General features: G+C 35.8%; 1 long non-coding RNA gene across 1 annotated transcript; it reads right to left on the bottom strand.

The window, feature by feature from the left end:
• Nucleotides 1-9,027: 9,027 nt before the first annotated feature.
• On the bottom strand, nt 9,028-13,871 carry LOC140749108 (uncharacterized). The gene is made up of 3 exons (XR_012103024.1): nt 13,674-13,871; nt 11,978-12,240; nt 9,028-9,160 (listed from the first exon to the last, which is right to left on the bottom strand). It is a non-coding gene; the product is annotated as an uncharacterized LOC140749108 (long non-coding RNA).
• Nucleotides 13,872-21,153: the final 7,282 nt, after the last annotated feature.

The raw sequence follows: 21,153 nt of genomic DNA on the forward strand, positions 1-21,153 counted from the left end.
AGTTTCGCAAATTACTTATATCTAATCCTATTTATCTTTATTTATTTGTCAATAGCTGTATTGAGATACGTGTTTAATTATTGTATTTTATAGTAAGTCCATATCATCTTAAATAATATGGAGACGATTTATTTATTACTACCGCTTACAATGAAACTTAATTGAAAATAGCACACCTTCACATTTAAACCAGTACCCTTACCATGAGTTTTAACGTTTTGACAAATATGACTGTTTTGGTATTTGTTTACGTATTTGCCCATACAATTTCCAGTCAGCGCGCCTAGCAGATTGTATCAGAACTATAGTGTCAGTAACGTAACATTAAATGTCTAAATTGACAAAATGGTGCTTTATGTTTTGTCTCTCTTTTTTGCGAACATGTGCGGCAGACAAAAGTACTTTAACAAATCGGTTGACAAGCAAAAGGGAAAAGTTACTAAAATGTTTTCCCATGTCTATTTATAGACAATCCATTATATAGACAGTATAGTTAATTGGAATCAAAGTTTTCTCTTGATAAATAATAGTTTTCCACTTCAAGGCACCTAGTCCAATTAGCAGTACAAGGTGGAATTAAAAGTAAAACTAAAACCCTTACAGTAATACCCCTCAGGTAAATAAAGTTGGCGAAACTTCCAGACTTTTTCGAGACTGCTAATGAACAAACTCGTTGCATGTGCATGCGCTTTATGACTTCGAAATTTCCAAAAAAAAAATATTTCGCCCTAATTTTACATAAGTAAGTAACAAATTAGTATGTAGTTCATCTGACCGTAAGTTATTTCGGCTATAGATAATATTATCATTGCTATATAGATTAAGAGACATCATACAAGTACTTAAGGTGGTAGAACCCTTTGAACTTCAACTCCGACGGCACCACTTCCACGCCTGTTTCAGCCTAATAACGGCAGTGCTAAGCGCTGCTGTCTTTGCTTTAAAGGGTGTTGTAAGGGAGCCATTCTTAATCGAGGTATTTCAATTTAGTCCTCCTGTAGCAACGTACCTATGGCCGACCAGGTATGACTCGAAATTTTCTGGAATTGATTACACGTTATTTAGTTATGCGGTAAAATCCACATTCTGCTGGACTTCGCTCGTTTACTTTTGTATTATATATAAAAGAAAACATACTGTATGCTGTATGCTGTACATCCGATGAAAAATTCGTCTATCCTAGAAAAAACAAATAAATTTATTTTTGATTAACTATAACATAAATAAAAGCCACCTATACTGTTTATAGTTCTAGTTACAACTATAAATCGACACTGATTTAATCGAAATGCGCTGGTCAAATTATTCAATTATTCATTCGACAATTATTTTAAGCATGAATAATTTATTTCTACGATCAAATGCATAAAACATTTGTCCCGTCGCGTTTCGAGTTACCTTTAATGCAATAATAGCAGCCATTTTGTTCATCTGATTATAATAGGTCAGTGCATTACAGTCAGAGACATTTATATCTTTCATGATACAAGCCTTGGCTTGAAAAAGAAGCTAATCGAATTATTAATGTAAAATTAATGTCTTAGTATTTACGTTCATTAATTACCTCATAATGTTTCTAAGTTTTGAATTATATGCATTGTGTTCGATATTATGTTAACCGCTAAAATAAGCAATAACATGTCATACGTGTAAATTGTACACGCCTATAATTGGCTTACATACATAGAACAGTTATATATGTATAATATTATAGTTTATAAGTTTTGTTTGTTAAGCTGTAGGCGTGGTAAAATAAATAAATAAATAAATTACATTGTCCGTGCCGCCATGACGACTTCTCGATCTAAGATCCCGATATAAGACGACCTTCACCGAGCTGGATAATGGGTGAAAAGTATTTTAAGTCGAATTAAAGATGTCGAAAATTATATTGCAAAGGCTTGTCTAAAAATTTCAGTCCAGAATATATTTTAATCAAAAAAAATCTTAAACATTTCACTGGTCGGGTTTATGGACAAATTACATATCTCGAGGCCTATTTATGACGTCGGACACCCCCGTGTCCTACGCCATGCCTCCGTCTTGGGGGTAGGAGATGGGCGTGGCGAATCCTTCTCCTACGCCCGGTTTTCCAGCTGCCGATACGGAGGTCTAAGGTTTTCTCTCTCTCCCTCTCCGCAGCCTCCTTCTGCGAGATTACTTCCTTGCAGAAGGATTTAACCGCTTTCCAGGCCCTGTCGCTCCCGACCATAGCTTAAACCAAGGACATATTATTATACTGTCGCTCCCAAGGACTAACCTAACCTAACCCTGCTGTTAATAGACAGAAGTAGGTGTGGCGTTAGTCTGCATTTATTGAGCACTGAAAAGCTATTGCGAAATTTGCAACTGTTTTCTGTAATGAAAGTTACGAAATTAATACAGAGTTGGGTCTCTTTGCGTCATCGTCACTCATGTCCTCATGATCATCAAAAAATCCTCATGATTTACCGTTACAGCAAATTATAATTGATTTCTACAGTACATAATTTTGACAAATCTTTAACATTGCTCGTTCCATAGAGGATTGCAAACCAAAATATATCAACATTTAAAGCAAATACTCCTAATTACGAACCCAATCAATCAAATCCACACAAAATAACAAAACGTAGGACATCAATCGGAGGTATCAGTGTCCATTAACTTGTCCATATATTAGCACAAATTATGCAAATCAGCAATCCCGCCACACCCGCGCGATTCGCTCCCGTTTGTCATGATAATGTTCGGGAAGTTAGTTCTATTTCAATTTGCATTATATTACACACGTTTATACATTACATCGCTTGTTCGCAACTTCGTATCATAATTTCGAATTCTAGTTATCGCTAATTTCGCCGCCGCTAATTTACTTTGAGTTTTGTATGCGCATCGCATTTGAATAGGTTTGTTTTGTCAGCGATAGGATTATTTTGGAGACTGGTTTTAATATATAGTCGGAAGATCCTAAAAATACATCGTCAACGGATTATTGTCCCATTGCTGGGAACAGGTCTCTGATGAAAAGGATTAGGCCTCAGTTCACTGAATAACTTTTTTTTAAGAATATAAATTTGTCTGAAAACAGCCGTGAGGAAAACTACCTTTATACCGTCACCATATTTTGGGATATATAAAAGTTAGCCGTGTTTTTACACTTACGTCATAATTATAATATCAGTGTTAAGAACTACTGTATTCTGATATATAGGTGTAATGATCCAGAAATGCTTTAAGTGTACCTACCATTTTTTTATAATATAGGAGTAGCAGATGAGCATGCAGTCCACCTGATGGTAAGTGGCTACTGCCGCCCATGTACATCTGTAATCAACCCCAGGTAGGATCAGATATTCCTACCTGAGGTCGGCCACAGACGCGCCGCTATCCCTGAGGACTAAGCTGGAACACCTCGGAAAAGTCTGTCTCCCTTACCACACCCTTCAAAACGGAACACAGCAGCGCCTAACACTGCTGTTATTAGGCAGAAATAGGCGTGGCGGTGGTGCCGCCGGAGTCGAACCACATAAGGTTCTACCACCTTCAAACTACTACCTACTTCGTCTTCAGGAGAATGGATTCTGTGACCAACCTCTTCTACAAAATAATCTAGACAATTTTATAAGCTGGAATGAAACTACATATTTATTTCTCAACTTCCTCACTTCTGTATCGTTCAACTTCAGTTGCTTCAGTAAATACTAAAGTACCTAACCGTATCAAATCCAATATTATTCTGGGGCCTACTATATTTTATGTTTGTGAAGCGACCAGATTTACGACCTCGTACCCGCAATCTTGCATTGTTTTACAATAAATTCCAGTTACTGTACAAACGTCGGCGAGAATGGGTTGCTTTTGTTCCCGAAAATACATAAAAAAAATCTATTTCAAAACCCTCAGATTTTGATATTTTTTCATGCTTATTAGATAAAATGCTTGAATATAATATGCTTGGGTAATTAAATTTGGATACTTTAATTATTAAATATCGAATATCTGATAGAATCTAATAGATTGTAATGCATTTTATATTTTTGTATATATTAAGAAAAATCACGAATAGGTTGAAGGCGATACAAGGTGGTAGAACCCGCTGTGGTGTGTCTCCAGACCATCGCCACACCTATTTCTGTCTAATAACAGCAGTCTTGGACGCCGCTGCGTTCTAGTTTGAAGGGTGTGGCAAGGTAGGCATACTTACCTGAGACGTTCCAACTTAGTCCTTGGAGATAGTAACGTACCTGTACCCTTACCATGAGTTTTTACGTTTTGACAAATATGACTGTTTTGATATTTGTTTACGTATTTGCCCATACAATTTCCAATCAGCGTCCCTGATCCTCTACGGATTGTGGACTACCATGAGTTTACAAAAGTATTACTCGCTAGCGACTGCGTAAAATAAATGTATGAAAAATTGTACAGCGCCTCTGGTGGTTACTCGTAGAACTAAAATCCGTAGTGACGTAACTCGATACGTAAAAAACCTATCGAAATCAAATCGCTAGCGAATGTCATTATGATCTATTGCCATACAAATTCGGTCCCATGAGTCATTAATTTGACAGACGTTGTCAAGAAATACCGTAACGATAGTAGTTATGTTATTCACTAGCAAAATGACAATAGTTTTCTATTTACCATTTCTATAGTGGCGTTTCTATGCCAACTCATGGTAATGCTACTGAACTATAATGTCGGTAACGTAACATTAAATGTCTAAATTGACAAAATGGCGCTTTACGTTTTATCTCTCTCTTTTGCGAACATGTGAGGTAGACAAAAAGGCTTGAGCACTTACTTATTGTTTAGTTTTCTCAGTCTATTGAAGCAAACGGAACAGAATAATGGATTGAGTAAACGTAACGTAAAATTGTGGGATGATTTAAAAACTCATGGTAAGGGTACTGTAGCTGACCTCAGGTAGGACTTTAGTCTTCTGAGGTTGTTTAAAAATGTCTATGGCAGCATATCAAGCAGCTGGCGTTGTTGGCACAGCCCTTAATATTTTTGAAAGTAGGGCAAGTGTTACATAGTTTCAATTAGCATTTTTGTAGACCAACTTTACAAGGGGTCTTATAGGTATTACGCAAATATTAACAAGAAGTGGCATGATTTTTAATGTCTTACCTCGATTATTAATAATCAATCTATCCAACGTTTTGTCTATGAAAATCGAACTTTAACAATATCTGCCTGTTTGACATTGTCAAATATCGATCTTTTGTAGGCTAACACTGGGTAGATTTATTTAATAATGAACGTTAAACGGCTGGTTTGCATAATTATGAAGTGACCATCTTACTCCTCAAGTGCGCAACATATGTGTACCCTTACCAGGAGTTTTTACGTTTCAAAAATATGACTGTTTTGGTATTTGTTTACGTATTGGCCATACGATTTCCTGGTTCTGACACAATCCGCTAGGGGCGCTGATTGGAATTTGTATGGGCAAATACGTACACAAATACCAAAACAGTCATATTTGTCAAAACGTAAAAACTCCTGGTAAGGGTACTGTGCTCGGCTCAAATTCAAATCTCATTTATTCAAAATTGATTCATATAGAATACTTTTTGAAAGTCAACAAACTACCACCGCTTCGGAAGGTGTTTCGCTATGGAGAAGAAACGGCGCTAGAAACTCCATACGTGGGCGAATTTGCATCTACTAAAGGGTAAATAATATACAATTTTACATAGTGGTACATATAATTAATTATTGATGTTGGAGATGGAGTTGTCATACCATGAGGATTTATCCTGTGTATAATTTATGTGCAGCATTTATACGTTTAAATGTAATTTATCTCAAATATAAACAGTTTAGTACATATTTGCACAAGATCCAAATTGAACACAATATTGTGAATACAATACAAGTTTTCATAATAATGTGAATCAAATTAGAGATGTTATATTCGGGAACAATATTACCAGTAAAACTAAATTAGCGTGAAATAGACCATACATTATTGATATATAATTATGTATTTGATGTTCACAAAATGGAAACTGAACAAAATTAGGGCGTTTTCACCTTGACGATTTTAGTCTGACTACTACCGCAGGACAACCCGATTGTCGTACAAGTACACAAATGGTTAACATTTTTACATACAAAAATCTGAATAATAGTATCCGAAGCGTCCCAACTTAGTCTTAAAGGGTAGCATCTTTTTTTTATAATATAGGAGTAGCATGCAGTCCACCAGATAGTAAGTGGCTACTGCCGCCCATGGACATCTGTAATCAACCCCAGATAAGATTAGATATTCCTACCTGAGGTCGGCCATAGATGAGCCGCTACCCCTGAGGACTAAGCTGGAACGCCTCGGAAAAGTCTGTCTCCCTTACCACATCCTTCAAACCGGAACACAGCAGCACCTAACACTGATGTTATCATGTAGAAATAGCGGTGTAGCGGTGGTGCCGCCGGAGTCGAATCACAAAGGGTTCTACCATCTTCTATAGGTGGCGACCTCAGATAGAAAACCTAATCTTATCTGGAGTTGATTACTGATTGCCGACAGTAGCCAATTACCATGTACTGCATGCTCGTTTGGTATTTAAATATAATAAAAAAATATTGAAGACTGCCTTAAGTGGCTCTAAGCTCCATCTTTTTATCTAAAGATTATAATCATTGTCTTTACTTCAACATCAACTCATATTACTTTGTCAAACAAAATACTATTTATTCTAAAGTGCTGCTTAAACTTTCACTGCTTCAAAAATGCAGAGATAAACCAAAAATCGGGTACCAGAAAATCTCCTAAGAGATTAAAGGAGACGTATTTTGCCGGCGAAATATAACGTCGAGTGCTTCAGTCACTTTTTATTAAACGGGTTTTATAACACCCACGAAGAACAAGAAGATTGGGAAACATTAAAACTTATGATAATGTACAGAGTAAGGGTTCGTACACAAAACTGCGATGCGACGTCGCATCGCAAAAATCTGCGAGCTCCCTCGACGCATCGCAAGAACTTGCGAATTGATTCGCATCGCACAGTGGTTGTTGTTGTTTGTCACCCTGAGAGACGGTACGCCGCACAATATCGCATCGCAGCAATTCGCATCGCAATTTTCTGCGTTGCGAATTCGCATCGCGTCGCATCGCAGTTTTGTGTTCGAGCCCTAAGGATGAAAGGATTTAATGTAGTGTGATATTAGAACCAAATAATTTGTTCAGAAATATGGTGTAAATGGATATTTCGTCGTCTTCTTTATTGTCCCCCTGTTGGGTTAGGGTCTCAGATTGAAAAGGGCTTAGGACATTTTCTAGTCAATTGCGAATATAAAGAGTTCACACGATCTTCAATTTTGAAGAACTCTTAGGCGGGTGGGTTTCCTTACGACGAATTCCTTTACCATTACATTTAATCATTTAATCATTTATTTGCCATGAATATTAGTCATTACAGGTCTTACAATATATATATTTGTATCATATTCAGCTATATTAATTTAATAGCATGCAAATATTACAATTCAATTTCAATATAATTAAATACAATTAATTCAACAAAGATTTAACATTACATTATATATTATTACTATATTAAACGTTAACTAATTTATATTAAATAAGTTACAGCAATTAGTAACTTATTCTAATACGCACATAACTAAAATAATAGAGATGTGTGCCTGGGATTTGCACCTCGAACCTTCCAATGTCGTAAAAACACTTTCCAATCCCCAAAGAATGCCAGGTGCACTTAAGCAGTTCTTACATAAGTTAGAGATTGTCTTGAGATAAGATTTTCGGTCTCCATACAGACCGAAAATCTTGGGGTATGTGACTTGGGTCTCTCCCCTAATATTTAGAAGTCATTAACTTATTTCTAATGTATTTATTAATGGTATTTTTTTAATACTGTAAGATTATATTGAGAAAATCTACTGCCAATAATACGTTTTAAAGATCAAAAGTGAAATCTGCATTTGATCAGTGGACTATCCAAGTTCTTCTCATCATAAAATATATTATGATACACTAAGCACTTCGTTTATCGCTTACCTATTGTGTTCTGACGGGCGATATTTAAATCTGTAGTCGTTGAGAGGATATTGTCCTTATCCCAAATCCGCCGTAATCCGCTAAGAGACGAATGACAGTAAAATGGCCCGAAGTTGAAGAACACGGTAACCCCACCGTTGTCAGTGTTGTATCATAGATATACGTACATAAACTCACGGACACAAGATCCGATTATTATATTATAGGAGTAGCAGATTAGCATACAGTCCACCTGATAGAAACCATGGATATTTGCAATCAACCACAGATAATATTAGATACCTACCTGAAGTCGACCACAGATGCACCACTACTCCTGACGACAGAGCTAGAATACCTCTCCCTTACCACATCCTTCAAATCAAAACACAGCAGCGCTCAGCACTGCTTTCATTAGATAGAAATAAACATTACAAATTTAGACAATTTCAATAGCGTGATTCAGAAATACTAGTGACGCCATCTGTTGACGAGTTGCGGAATATCGCAGACTCGAATGTTGTAGTCAACACCACACCTTGCAGAGAAACGACAAGAATTTCAAGTTAATATAAAAAACGAATTATTAATTTCCTACGTTTAAAAATGCGTTGTGTGTGGTGAGAGGCCTATTGATTTTATTGTCTTTTGATATTTTTAATACTCCTCATTAAAATAGAGGCTGAAGAACAATGTTTGCGTCCTAATTCCACAACAAAAAAAGTCATTAGGGTTCTAACTTGCGTGTACTGCATTATAAGAAAGTAGGTTAACCTATAAATTCATCCATGCATGTTAAACGGTCTATCTACGAACATAAACATTATAGTTAGGGCTAATAATAAAATATTTTGTAATATTAGAAGCTTCTTGTATTAAACTTTTATCATAGCATTAATATGATTAAAAATTAATAATTATAGACTAGAGAGAGAGAGAGAGAATAGTTAGTATGGGGGCTTAAACCACACAGATTCAGAGAATGTGCCACGAGTACCTAATATGATGAGTCCAACGAGTGCAAGTAAATTGTACAATCAAACAAACTTACCAAGTGTAGTTCGATTGAAATTATGCTCCTAGTTGTCTCGTCCGAAGATGATCATAGAATACTGACTGTTAGTTAGCTCCCTAGCACTTACTAACGCCACATAAGTTTAAATAATCTTTCTGAAAATAAAAATTCTGCATAATCTGTACCTCGTTGTCTGTCACGCGCTGTCATTACGTCGAGCTGTCATTCAGTTTAAAGTTGTAAATATATTTTAGTATAGGAGTAGCATACAAGTATGCCGTCCACCGGATGTCAAGTGGCTACTGCCGCCCGTGGACATCTGTTACTACACTTAATTGATTCTACAACTTTCGGGAGCAGGTGTAATACCTGCAGGGGAGGGTGGGACTGATCATCTTCGGACGAGACAACTAGGAGCATAATTTCAATCGAACTACACTTGGTAAGTTTGTTTGATTGTACAATTATGCCCTAGTTGTCTCGTCCTCGATGATCATAGAATACTGACTGTTAGATGTTCAAAGACCTGTTGTAGAATCAATACGGACAAACATCACACAGCTATGAAATAAATACGCCACGCAGGTGCTGACCTGTGTGGTGGAACGGTCGCTGTACCGGTCGGAAACGAAGTGTTCAATTAGGAAACATCCTAAAAATCAAATAATAAATTCTGTTTCAACTCCGCGCTTCCATTAATTCTTCCCTGTGTGTGTTTATGACTTCTTTACTTAAAAAAGAACCAATTATAATAAGAGAATGTAGCATAATTCAGCATCTTATACATTCAATACAAAAAAAAAGCACAGTACTTATAAAATAAATATTTTTCGACTTGGCGGTGGCACTGCCGTGGCCCCAGAAGTCTTATCTATTACATAAGTATATATAATAAATGATAATATGTAACAAAACTTATTGCATAACTTTTGATTGCATAGATGAGGCAATCTATAGCACAGTGTACTAAATGATACCACCAAAACGGTTCAAATGGACCAAATGTGGTTCCTTATGAAACATAAATAAAATATTTAAAATATTATTATATGAATTTGTTTTTTTTTTTTTTTTTTACAGAGTCCAAACTTCTCAAGTTTCATAATTTTATGTATAGTTATCATTTATATTAACTTGATTGGTAATAGTGGAGGCTAAAGTATGTAATATTTTGTATCGAACTAAAATAAATATAGTAATCATTTATATTTTCTCTGCATTTCAAATGTTTATTGCTGCAGTAAGAAGGCTATCCACATATAGGTACTATTAAAATAATAATAATAATACTGTAAAGTATCACTTGTTAACATTTGTTCCCAATTTTGAATACAAAAAACGTCTATCAGGAATGCTCTCTGATACCATTTTTCTTTTTTTTTTTTTTTTATATTAATGTAATGTTCCACATATATATACTTGTATCACACGTATGTGAATTTCTCATTTGTTCTCAAGACGGAGTTATTTGAACGCACGCGGGATATCGGTGCGCTGGATCCTTTAGCGATTTGACACTGTGGGATTCAGCACAATTACCCATGGCGTTTTACAAATATAAATTTATATATTTATTTATTATGTACTACCTCTATATATATAATATGTATGTATATATTTATGTACATATATTTGCATAAATTGTAATTATAATTAAATATAATTTGTAACTGTCGAATTAATATAAACATTGTATATATTAATTAAGTGATATATATAATAATATATATCACGAAAAAATCACTGTGAACTCATCTTATGCTCAGCTGTATGAATAAATATGTAATTATTTTGAGGGATATAATTGGTTAAGACTCCAATAATATTTTAATCAAGGTAAACAAAGGTTGGATATCTAATAGGTTACCCTGAATTCCAGTTTCTTTATTCTTTTGATTTTGTCCTATAAAAATATGGAGACATAGAAGATAATATTTCAATGTTGTAAATATTATTGTGTATACTTTTGAAACTAAATATTTTATTTCATTCCCATTCTGTATGACCTAAGTAGTTCCTTGATATAAAATTTATGAATGAATTTATATAATTCAAAAATGCCTTGCTTTTTTCACAAAATTTACTTAATATAATCCTTAAGATTATGCAAGTGTAGGTGCTGTATACTAATAAAGCATTTTATCCACTAATTGCTGTGGCATATTATTAAAGTCATCTTAACAAAGGATTTCAAAAAGAAAGTAAATTTATTTAATTTATTGATATATATATATAATACAATATATATTTAAAGATAGCAATTATATGGACTGAATTTCAAGGAACTTACGTTTCCTTTAAATGAATAATTTTATTTATTTTTGTTGACACATAATTGTCAAAAGTATGAAATACCAGGCTATGATATTTATATTCATAAAGGTACATAACAAGTGTATATATGCTATACAAAGTCAGCCAATAATAATAAATAAGCAATAAACTCTTATAAAAAACTGAACAAATTTTTATATCAACAAACAAAATTTATATCAAATGATGTTCTTATTACTTACTTACTAGGCAACATGTCACTCCTTCATTAACACTAGGTTTATTACTTGGCAAAAATAGCCTTAGGTAACAGTTTTGTATACAAAATATATTATCACATAGTACAATATTATGTAAGTCTATGCTAATTAAAATTATTTATTGAGCAGGTGGCCTATGTTAAAATTTGTTATGTTCAAATATTGAAATAAAATTAGTTTCTTTCTTAAATTTAATATGCGTATGCATTGTATTACCATGTTGCTGTTAAGCTAAGGAAACAAATTGTAATGGAATAGAATGGTTGACTTGTGTTTTTTTCCTTAAATATTGTTACTTGTACATTGTTACCGAATGAATGTTATCTATTATTTCCATTTCTCATTTTAGAGGGAAAATATATTCATTCATAGGTCAGCATAATTAAGATGGTAATCATGCCATCAATGGTATGAATCAAATTTGATATTTATACATACCAGTCTTGTACAGTTGAGTACGGTTAAGCATTGAGTAACTCCGGAATGGATGCCTGTCTTCCTTCCTGTGTTGAGTTGCGGGTTGGTTCAATCTCTTTCTTGCCATCGTCTGGACACTTGTATAGAGAGGTCCCCACTAGTTTAAAGAACTGGGTTAATTTTAGTTTTTGGTATTTGCTGTACAATTATTAAGTCTTCATGTTTGATGTAAGTCATCATAATATTAAAAAGTCGTCTGCTTCTCTAATAGGAGAAAAACACCTCTGAAACATAAATTTTTTAGAGATATAGGAAACCATATTTTATCTGTGGTCATGGTTACCTAAGGTACAGTATAGGTACTGTATAAGATACAGTATAAGTACTTTGCAGCAACATTATATCTGTGATGATATAATGTAAGATTTTGTTACCGTTGTGAACAACTGCAATGGATTACACCCCGGGATAATACCCACTTGTTTTTTAATCAATAATGAATGAGTCTCGTTTCATTATGGATTCAATAACCCACCATCATCACAGAATTGAGCTTTGGAAACTATATCTATTTTTTTTTTTTTTTTTTTTTTCAAATGTGAGTGTTTCCCCAAATACTCTAAGTTATTCACCAAACATTCGGTCACAATTCTTCTTCACAAATCTTCTATCCCAATTTCTATCCCACTACTGGGTACAGGTCTCTCCTCAGACTGAGAGAGTTCTTGCATAGTCCATGATAAAATAAATCCTATGTGCCTTATTCACAATCTGATTAGCAATATTTTTGTCAATAATTAAATTGCTTCATGAATAAGTTTAATTTTAGACGGGCTATAAATTTCATGTCGTTTCCAAGTATTTCAGGTATAAATAAATATTTATTATGATAATGTTAATACTTTATCATTATAAATTGTTCACTTGAAATTAATGTTATAAGTAAGTTATCAGGGCTTTTCATTAGCCTAATCAGTAACCGTTCTTCATTTATTGTTGGTAAGATTAATCTCCCCCGCAATTCTTATAGAAACATGCTTCAAGTGCTCATACCAGCTGGATCTTGGAAAGACACATAGTGGTCCTATATGGAATATTAACCACTGTTTACAATGAACAGTTATTAACTGTCATTTATTACATTGCTCTTTAGAACTAAACAATATCACAATAGTTGCAATAAATGTATGACCATGATATTCCTTGCGAATATCCATGGCAGCTTAAGCAAGTTTGACCATGATATTCCTTCTGAATATATGGCAGCTTAAGAAATGATCAGAGAAAAAACAAAGATCAGATAGGTCGGCTTTTGAGTTTTCAAATGTTTTGACACCGCCTCACCCCACAGGTGGGCCTGAGTGTCTATCAAATGGTATATAAAGCCCATTCATTTGTTTTGAAATATTTCAATGCCGCCTTACCCATCTGCTGGGCATAAGTGTCCATTATCTGGGACTTGGTACATCTCTGAGCTCCGAGATGTACCGACACGGTCAAACGGTCACACAATGAAGGTGAGCCTAAGTATCCATCAGATATGTTTCAAACCCTTTTTATGAAATCTTTTGACGTTGCCTTAACGTCCATCTGATGATTTTGAAGGACCGTCTTTGAGTTTTGAGATGTTTCAACACCGCCTCATCCCGCAGATGGGCCTGAGTGTCCATAACAAAACACAGAATTGGCGGGAACATAATAAAGAAAATAAACTTACCAATACATTCCGGAACGAACTTGTCGTTGTCGAACTCGCACAAACATTGCCCGTATATCCGCTCCGTCCGTATATCCATTGAAAATTCTTCTTGTTTGGTCTCCAATCGTCATTTTTTAACATAACACTATATACATTATACATAAAATAACATATTTTATATATTATTGCGGTGACAAACATGTGGCGTCGTTAAGCGACATAGAAAACGTATGACAGCTCGACGTAATGACAGCGCGTGACAGACAACGAGGTACAGATTATGCAGAATTTTTATTTTCAGAAAGATTATTTAAACTTATGTGGCGTTAGTAAGTGCTAGGGAGCTAACTAACAGTCAGTATTCTATGATCATCGAGGACGAGACAACTAGGGCATAATGGAGCATTATCAGCAGGTTCTAATATTAAAATAGGTGTACCTCAGGGCTCCATCCTAGGTCCGTTTCTATTTTTAGTTTATATAAATGATTTGCCAAATGTAGTAAAGGATTTATCTGAGGTTGTTTTGTTTGCTGATGACACTTCCTTGGTGTTTAGAGTAAAACGACAATCACAGGATACGAACGATATTAATGAAACTCTTTGCTTGATTCAGAACTGGTTTGATGCAAACAACCTACTCTTAAATTCTAATAAAACTAAATGTATTAAATTTATGCTACCAAATGTAAGGAGTACGGGGATGAATGTCGCTCTAAATGGTGAGACTTTGCAATTCGTCAATGAAACTGTTTTCTTGGGGATTACCATTGATTCTAAACTCCAGTGGGGTCCCCACATCTCTGCCTTGTCCAGCAGACTTAGTACTGCAGCTTTTGCAGTCAGAAGAATTAGACAGTTAACAGACATACCCTTTTTTTTTTTTTTTTTTTTTTTTCTTTTTTTTTTTTTTTTTTTTTTTTTTCTCGAGGGGGAAACCTTCAAAAGGTACCCGACGACGTGGGAGCGACGCCGGGTTATGTGGGATTTTTACCGCACTAAAACCCCCCCGGTGGCCGTCCTCAACGCTTGTTGGAGAACTCCGGGATCTCCGACGGAACACAACCGGAGCCCTCCAAGCGCGATGCCCCGATCGGGCTCTACCCTGGAGGAGCAGTTTTCGCTCCTCCCACACCATGTAGTGTTTACGACGGTATGCGACCACACATACCGCCGTCCTTCCCGGGGTCGCTAGCTGGACGGTTCGAGCTCCCACTCTTGCCGCCCGCAACCCCGGAAGCCCCCTTTTAGTCGCCTCCTACGACAGGCAGGGGATACCGTAGCCCTATTCTAGTCCCGGAACTACAGGGACATAACAGACATACCCACTGCCAGACTTGTCTATTTCAGTTACTTTCACAGCATTATGTCTTATGGCATTCTACTGTGGGGCAGTGCTGCTGACATAGACTCTATATTTACTATTCAAAAAAAGAGCAATAAGGTCAATATATAGTCTGCGGCGTGGTGAGTCCCTAAGAGAACTGTTTCCCACTATTAATATATTGACGGTGCATAGTCAATACATTTATGAAAATATTATGTATGTAAGAAAACACACTGATATGTTTGAAAAAAATAGTAACCACCATAACTTTAATACCAGAAATAGAAATAAATTAGCAATTCCTAAATATAGATTATGTAAGGTGGCTAGATCTTTCGTGGGCAACTGTATTCGCTACTACAATAAAATACCCGACCACATTTTGAATCTCACAGAAAAAAAGTTTAAACATGTCGTTAAACTAACGCTATGTAAAAAAGCGTACTATAAAGTAAGTGATTATTTGACTGACAAAACGGTGTGGTCTGAATTAGCTCCAGCTCCACATGTACCATTACGTTAAGTTAACATTGTCAAAAACATTTTTTTTTAAAAGATGTGTGTTATGGAGTTTCTTTCGCCGCTTCTTCTCCATAACGAAACACCTTGTGAAGTGGTGGTAGTTGCTTTGACATTCAAAAAGTGATCTGTAAAGAACCTATTTTGAATAAAAAAATTTGATTTGATTTGATTGAATTTGATGTTCGTTAAAAAAGTTTACAAAGGTGTGTTAAATCTATCGATTCGCACTTAGGCAGCGCGGGGCATCTCTTTCACTCTAAGAAGAGAATCGTGCTCAGCAGTGGATAATAATGCGTTGGCGACGATGAAGACATATTCATATGAGTATCTTTTAATTATTTCAATTAGGGCTGAAATCGCAGGTTTATTGCATTCGAATTACTTTCTTACTATATATATAGACCTCCACACTACGAATTAGCGAAAACCACAAATAAATACAAAAACGAGTAAATATACGAAAAACCAGACTCATAACATAAATCTTAATTCAACATTGAAATATCTGCATGGTCGGAAATCGAACTCGGAACCCTCAGCGTATCAGGCCAGAATCTTGACCACTCAATTGAAAACAACAAACCGTATTTCGTACACGATCAACTGTAAGCAATGTATTAACGACTAATAATGGAAGCTTCTGACCGATTGGCTAAGCATGCCTTTACCTTGAGGCATGCATATAATGCAAAGATATGCGACACTTGAATGAGCGGTGTAGACTAGTTAGAACTCTGTCAGTAGTGTTCAGTCGCACGTAAACAAGATTTATTTATAAAAATATAATTATGTACAGTCGAATTAAGAAATCTCCTCCTTTTTTCAAGTCGGTTAAAAGGTAGCCTGAAAGACCTCACAAGAGTTTTTTTTACAATTCTGTGTATAAAAGAATAAAATTAAAATGTGTCCTTAAAATCTCTTTTATATAAAGAAGAGATTCAATAACAACTCCATTATTTATTTTCTCTGACCATCTATTCTATGACATCTTATTCTTTAAAACAACATAACATCCTTCTTCCTTTTTTATATAGTTTCTCGCTAGATTGCTACTCACCAACAATTAAATAATTAAAAGGTATTGTAATTAAAAAATACCCTTACACATAGAACTTTACACCAAAACCAATTACACTAGTCAAATTACATCAATATTTTTACAGAATAGAGAAAAATAATTCGGTTTCACTCGTTATAAAACGCCAAAAACAATTCGGGCGAGCCATACGGATGGGTAAGTAGATAAAATAGTATCGACGCGGCCCGTCAGCTTGAATTAAATTTTCAATGGCATTTCGTCGAAATTTTATCCGTGTGATACATTGTTTGATGGCGTTCGTAATAAAATTGTGCTATTTGACTTTTATATAGCCTATGTAATATATATGTGTCTATATAAAAGATTGTTTAGTTAATTGGCTGACCATATTTTCTTGTAAATATAAAATTATGAACATCAGAGCATACAAAATGTAGATGAATAAACTTCCCTGTCACGCGTTAATATTCCGGGAAGCGTGTCCCAACCGCATGCATCCTAAACGCATGCTTGCCAAGTTTTTTATATATTATGTAGGGGTAGCAGACGAGCATGCAGTCCACCTGATGGTAGGTGACTACTGCCGCCCATGGACATCGGTAATCAACCCGAGATAGGATTAGATATGACTACCTGAGGTCGGCCACAGATGCGCCGCTACCCCTGAGGACTAAGCTGGACCGCCTCGGAAAAGTATGTCTCCCTTACCACACCCTTCAAAACGGAACACAGCAGAGCCTAACACTGCTGTTATTAGGCAGAAATAGGTGTGGTGGTGGTGCCGCCGGAGTCGAACCACAAAGGGTTCTAACACCTTCAAAAAGTGGTGTCCTATCGTCTTATACTATGGTCGCAAAGACTGCACCAAGTTTATCACGCGTGACGGGAAAAATTAATCGCCTACATTTCAAAAGAAGCGATAACATAGAATTTTCCTATTCTCGGAAAGTCTAGAATTCTCTTATTCACGAAAGGACTTCCTCTGACTTTAAGCAATGTACAAGTTGATTCAATAACGATTGTCACTCAAAATGACTGCTTTTGTATATGCATCTCGCTCGCGCATTATACAAAACATGGTTGACGTAAATAAAAACGCCACTATCTTTAAAAAATTCTCATTATATTTGTCATAATATATTTTATTATTAAAACAAGTTATAATGTCTCTTAACATTTGTAAGTACTTAACGCGGATTGTCACGTGTAATAGAATAAAGTTGTATAAAAAAGAGGAGACCGGGGCAAGAGTATCTCTCGACTCAGTTTATTTTTCTTTTACAACCGCCAGCGGTATATCATTGCGCAATAATTCCACTAGAGTTAGCTCGGAACGAAAGCTTTTAACACAATTAAATCTCTATTGAAATATACGCTCTAGTTCTGTACAATAAGCGTCAAGACAAAACATTTTCACGGTTGTATAGTTTTTAATCTGTGAAACACCTAATACGTTTGAATTCTTATACAAAGTAAAAACTTTCTGTTTTAGACACATTGAAGTGGAAATTTTTCGTAATAATGAGCATGTGAATATTTTTTAAGGTTGTCATTGCATCATCTTAATGATATGTTTATATTTAGAATAACATTAATATTGATATTCATTTTTTAAATTTAAAAACTTCCGAACTGTTTCATCGATCAAACATTAAAGTTATTCATTTTTAATTTTTATAATCCATTTTCTCATTGCTTTTATTGGTTTACTAGCAAAATAAATGAACTTAAAAAGCTAAATAATTAATTAAACTAAACCACTCAAAATACTTTCAATAAAAAGGCCGTAAACTTCAAGGCCTAAACACAAATTTGTTCCCAAAATGAAAATGAGAATTAGACGTAATAAATGAAGGGAACTTGAAAATATGCTTATCATTCATTTAATATAATTTTTCTGTACACTTCGTCCGCGCAATCATTTATTACTTACACGAGCGTCATTTAAAGATGGAGGCGACCTTCTTCTTAGGGGAAATCATATTTTTCTTCTATCAAACGTCGTTGATTAATAATCCTTGCCCGGGAAGACAGCCGTATTTTTCTCACCATAAGTTACAATTCATTCGTATGTCGTAACATGGATATTACTTAGAAATTTAAATGTATCCCATTGACCCCTGTGTACCCATTAATTTTCTAAGAGTCGTACATCTAAAACTGAATTACGGCCGGGCGAAAAACATGTTCATGAAATCAAATGATCAGAGATTAATAACTTGTACTTTATCCTAAATAGCCAATGAAATTACTATGGAATTATTTTTTCCGAACGGGCTTAAGGAAGGTTATATACGAGCTACAGTGAGCTAAACTAATTACACTACTTTAACATTAGTACATTTTGCAGTATACAAAGTAGACTTCTTATCTCTTTACTATATTTTAGTAGTTGCTCAAAATTCTCACTGAGAACGCCCCACAAGTACTTAATCGTAGTTCATTATTAATGCAACGCTATAAGATAATAATTGGAAAAATTCTTTAAGTAGTATCCACATATTCCTAACAGTACGATATTTCCGCAGCACTGCATTTGTCTCGCGTTATCAAGAAATAATACGGAAGATTCAAAAAATATATTATTTTTCTCTCAAATACCTATATTTTGCGTGATCATCATCATCATCATCATCAACCCATTATTGTCCCACTGCTGGGCACAGGTCTCCTCTCAGAATAAGAAGGATTAGGCCATAGTCCACCGCGCTGGCCAAGTGCGTATTGGTAGACATCACATACCTTTGAGATTTTTTTTATAAATCTCTCAGGTATGCAGGTTGCCTCACGATGTTTTTCTTCACCGTTTAAGTGATAACTAATTTCTAATACGCACATAATTTTGAAAAATCAGAGGTGCGTGCCTGGGATTTGAACCTCGAACCCCTCGATCGAGAGACCGAGTTTCTTAAACACTAGGCTATCACTGCTTTTTTATTTTCGCGTGATAATGTACTTTAATCAGCGTATATACTTGTTATTCTTGTGTAAGACCTTTACAATATTTTTTCGGCAATTTCGGCAAGTTTGTTGCATAACAACTGGAATGGCAGTACGTAAGATGCTTCTAAAATAGGAAATTGTGTCACTAACAGTGCAAAGCGTTGAGCCGTTTTGTTTGAACTGAATTTTCGCTAATTACCCGGCTTCGTAACTACTATGAGGCAGCTTGGGGACAAATTGGAGAAAGAAATTATTTGATATCACAGGTACGAAGAACGAAATTGTTTTGTCTAAAAGGTCTACAACGGCAGGTATTTTGATTAAAGTTTTATACTACGAAGAAACAAAGAGGATAGGATGCAAGCGTCACGCGTGCGTGTGGAACACCAGTATGTCACGCGAGCGGGTGGGACACGAGTGTGTCACGCACGCACAGACACGATAAGACAGGATAAGAAAAGGGTCTGTGGCGACCTCCCGCTACTCGACAAGAGATGGCGCCACGAGTATTCTGAATCACGCTATCGAAGTTTTCTAAATATCTGGCATATATACAAGTTCCGAACTGAGACTGTCGGAGCACGGCCGCTCCCCGGGCATGATCACCTAGCCCGGCGGGAGATCTCCCTTTGCCAAAGTGGTGACCCCAGACAAGGATACGTCCCTTCTGACCCTCATCGATGGTGGCAACCTCACTCCCTGGATGGACTGCAACCTCACAGCATCCATTCAGCGCCTCATCAGGTGCATCGCAGTGCATCATGAAGAACACTTCCTGTGCCTGGTCAGCTGCTCTCCGTGAATGCCCGGACGGCTCGAGTAGCCCAGCTCGCCGTCTCTCTTCGCCCCAACCTCGAGGCCTCGGTTCGTCCTCACATCTCGACTCACCGCAGACTTACGAGGGCGTTCCGAGGCGCTTGCAAACCTGGACGAAGACTTCGCGGACCACAATCAATGGATATCGACCTCCGGTCTGAGCAGGGGGTGATGTGGCGACCTCCCGCTACTCGACAAGAGATGGCGCCACGAGTATTCTGAATCACGCTATCGAAGTTTTCTAAATATCTGGCATATATACAAGTTCCGAACTGAGACTGTCGGAGCACGGCCGCTCCCCGGGCATGATCACCTAGCCCGGCGGGAGATCTCCCTTTGCCAAAGGTCCATAACGCAGAATAGTTGGGACAATTGCTGCAATAGTACTAGAAAGATATCTTTTATATATTTAAATTTCCATCAATCAATCCGATATAATCTATGTTGGAATTTGTATATTGAACTAACCTGTCCAAGCTTATTCATAACTGCAGGATAAAAGGCTAAAGTCCCGTTAAAATCAATTCAACATATCCCGTGATAAGCCGGTAAAAGCAAATACATTAACTATTTTATTATTCACTACGTTATGTTTCACTTCGTTGCAAATCCTATTAATATCGTAAATTTGAAAGTTTCTACGTTCGTATTGTTATTGAATAATGCAAAATCAACTAATCGGATTTGGTTGAAACTTAGTCCATAAGTACTTCATAATATGTACTAAAACATAGTCGAATACAAATATAAAATAAATAAATATTCTTACTAGATTATGAAAGCTACGCAAACGTAACAGCCGTTATTCGCTAGTTACCTAAAAACTGTAAAAGTCCATATTTTGAATTTAAA

The sequence above is a fragment of the Epargyreus clarus genome, unplaced genomic scaffold (genome assembly GCF_041222505.1).
Source record: "Epargyreus clarus isolate Ecla_fem2 unplaced genomic scaffold, WU_Ecla_fem_2.2 ptg000017l, whole genome shotgun sequence".
Lineage (NCBI taxonomy): Eukaryota > Metazoa > Arthropoda > Insecta > Lepidoptera > Hesperiidae > Epargyreus > Epargyreus clarus.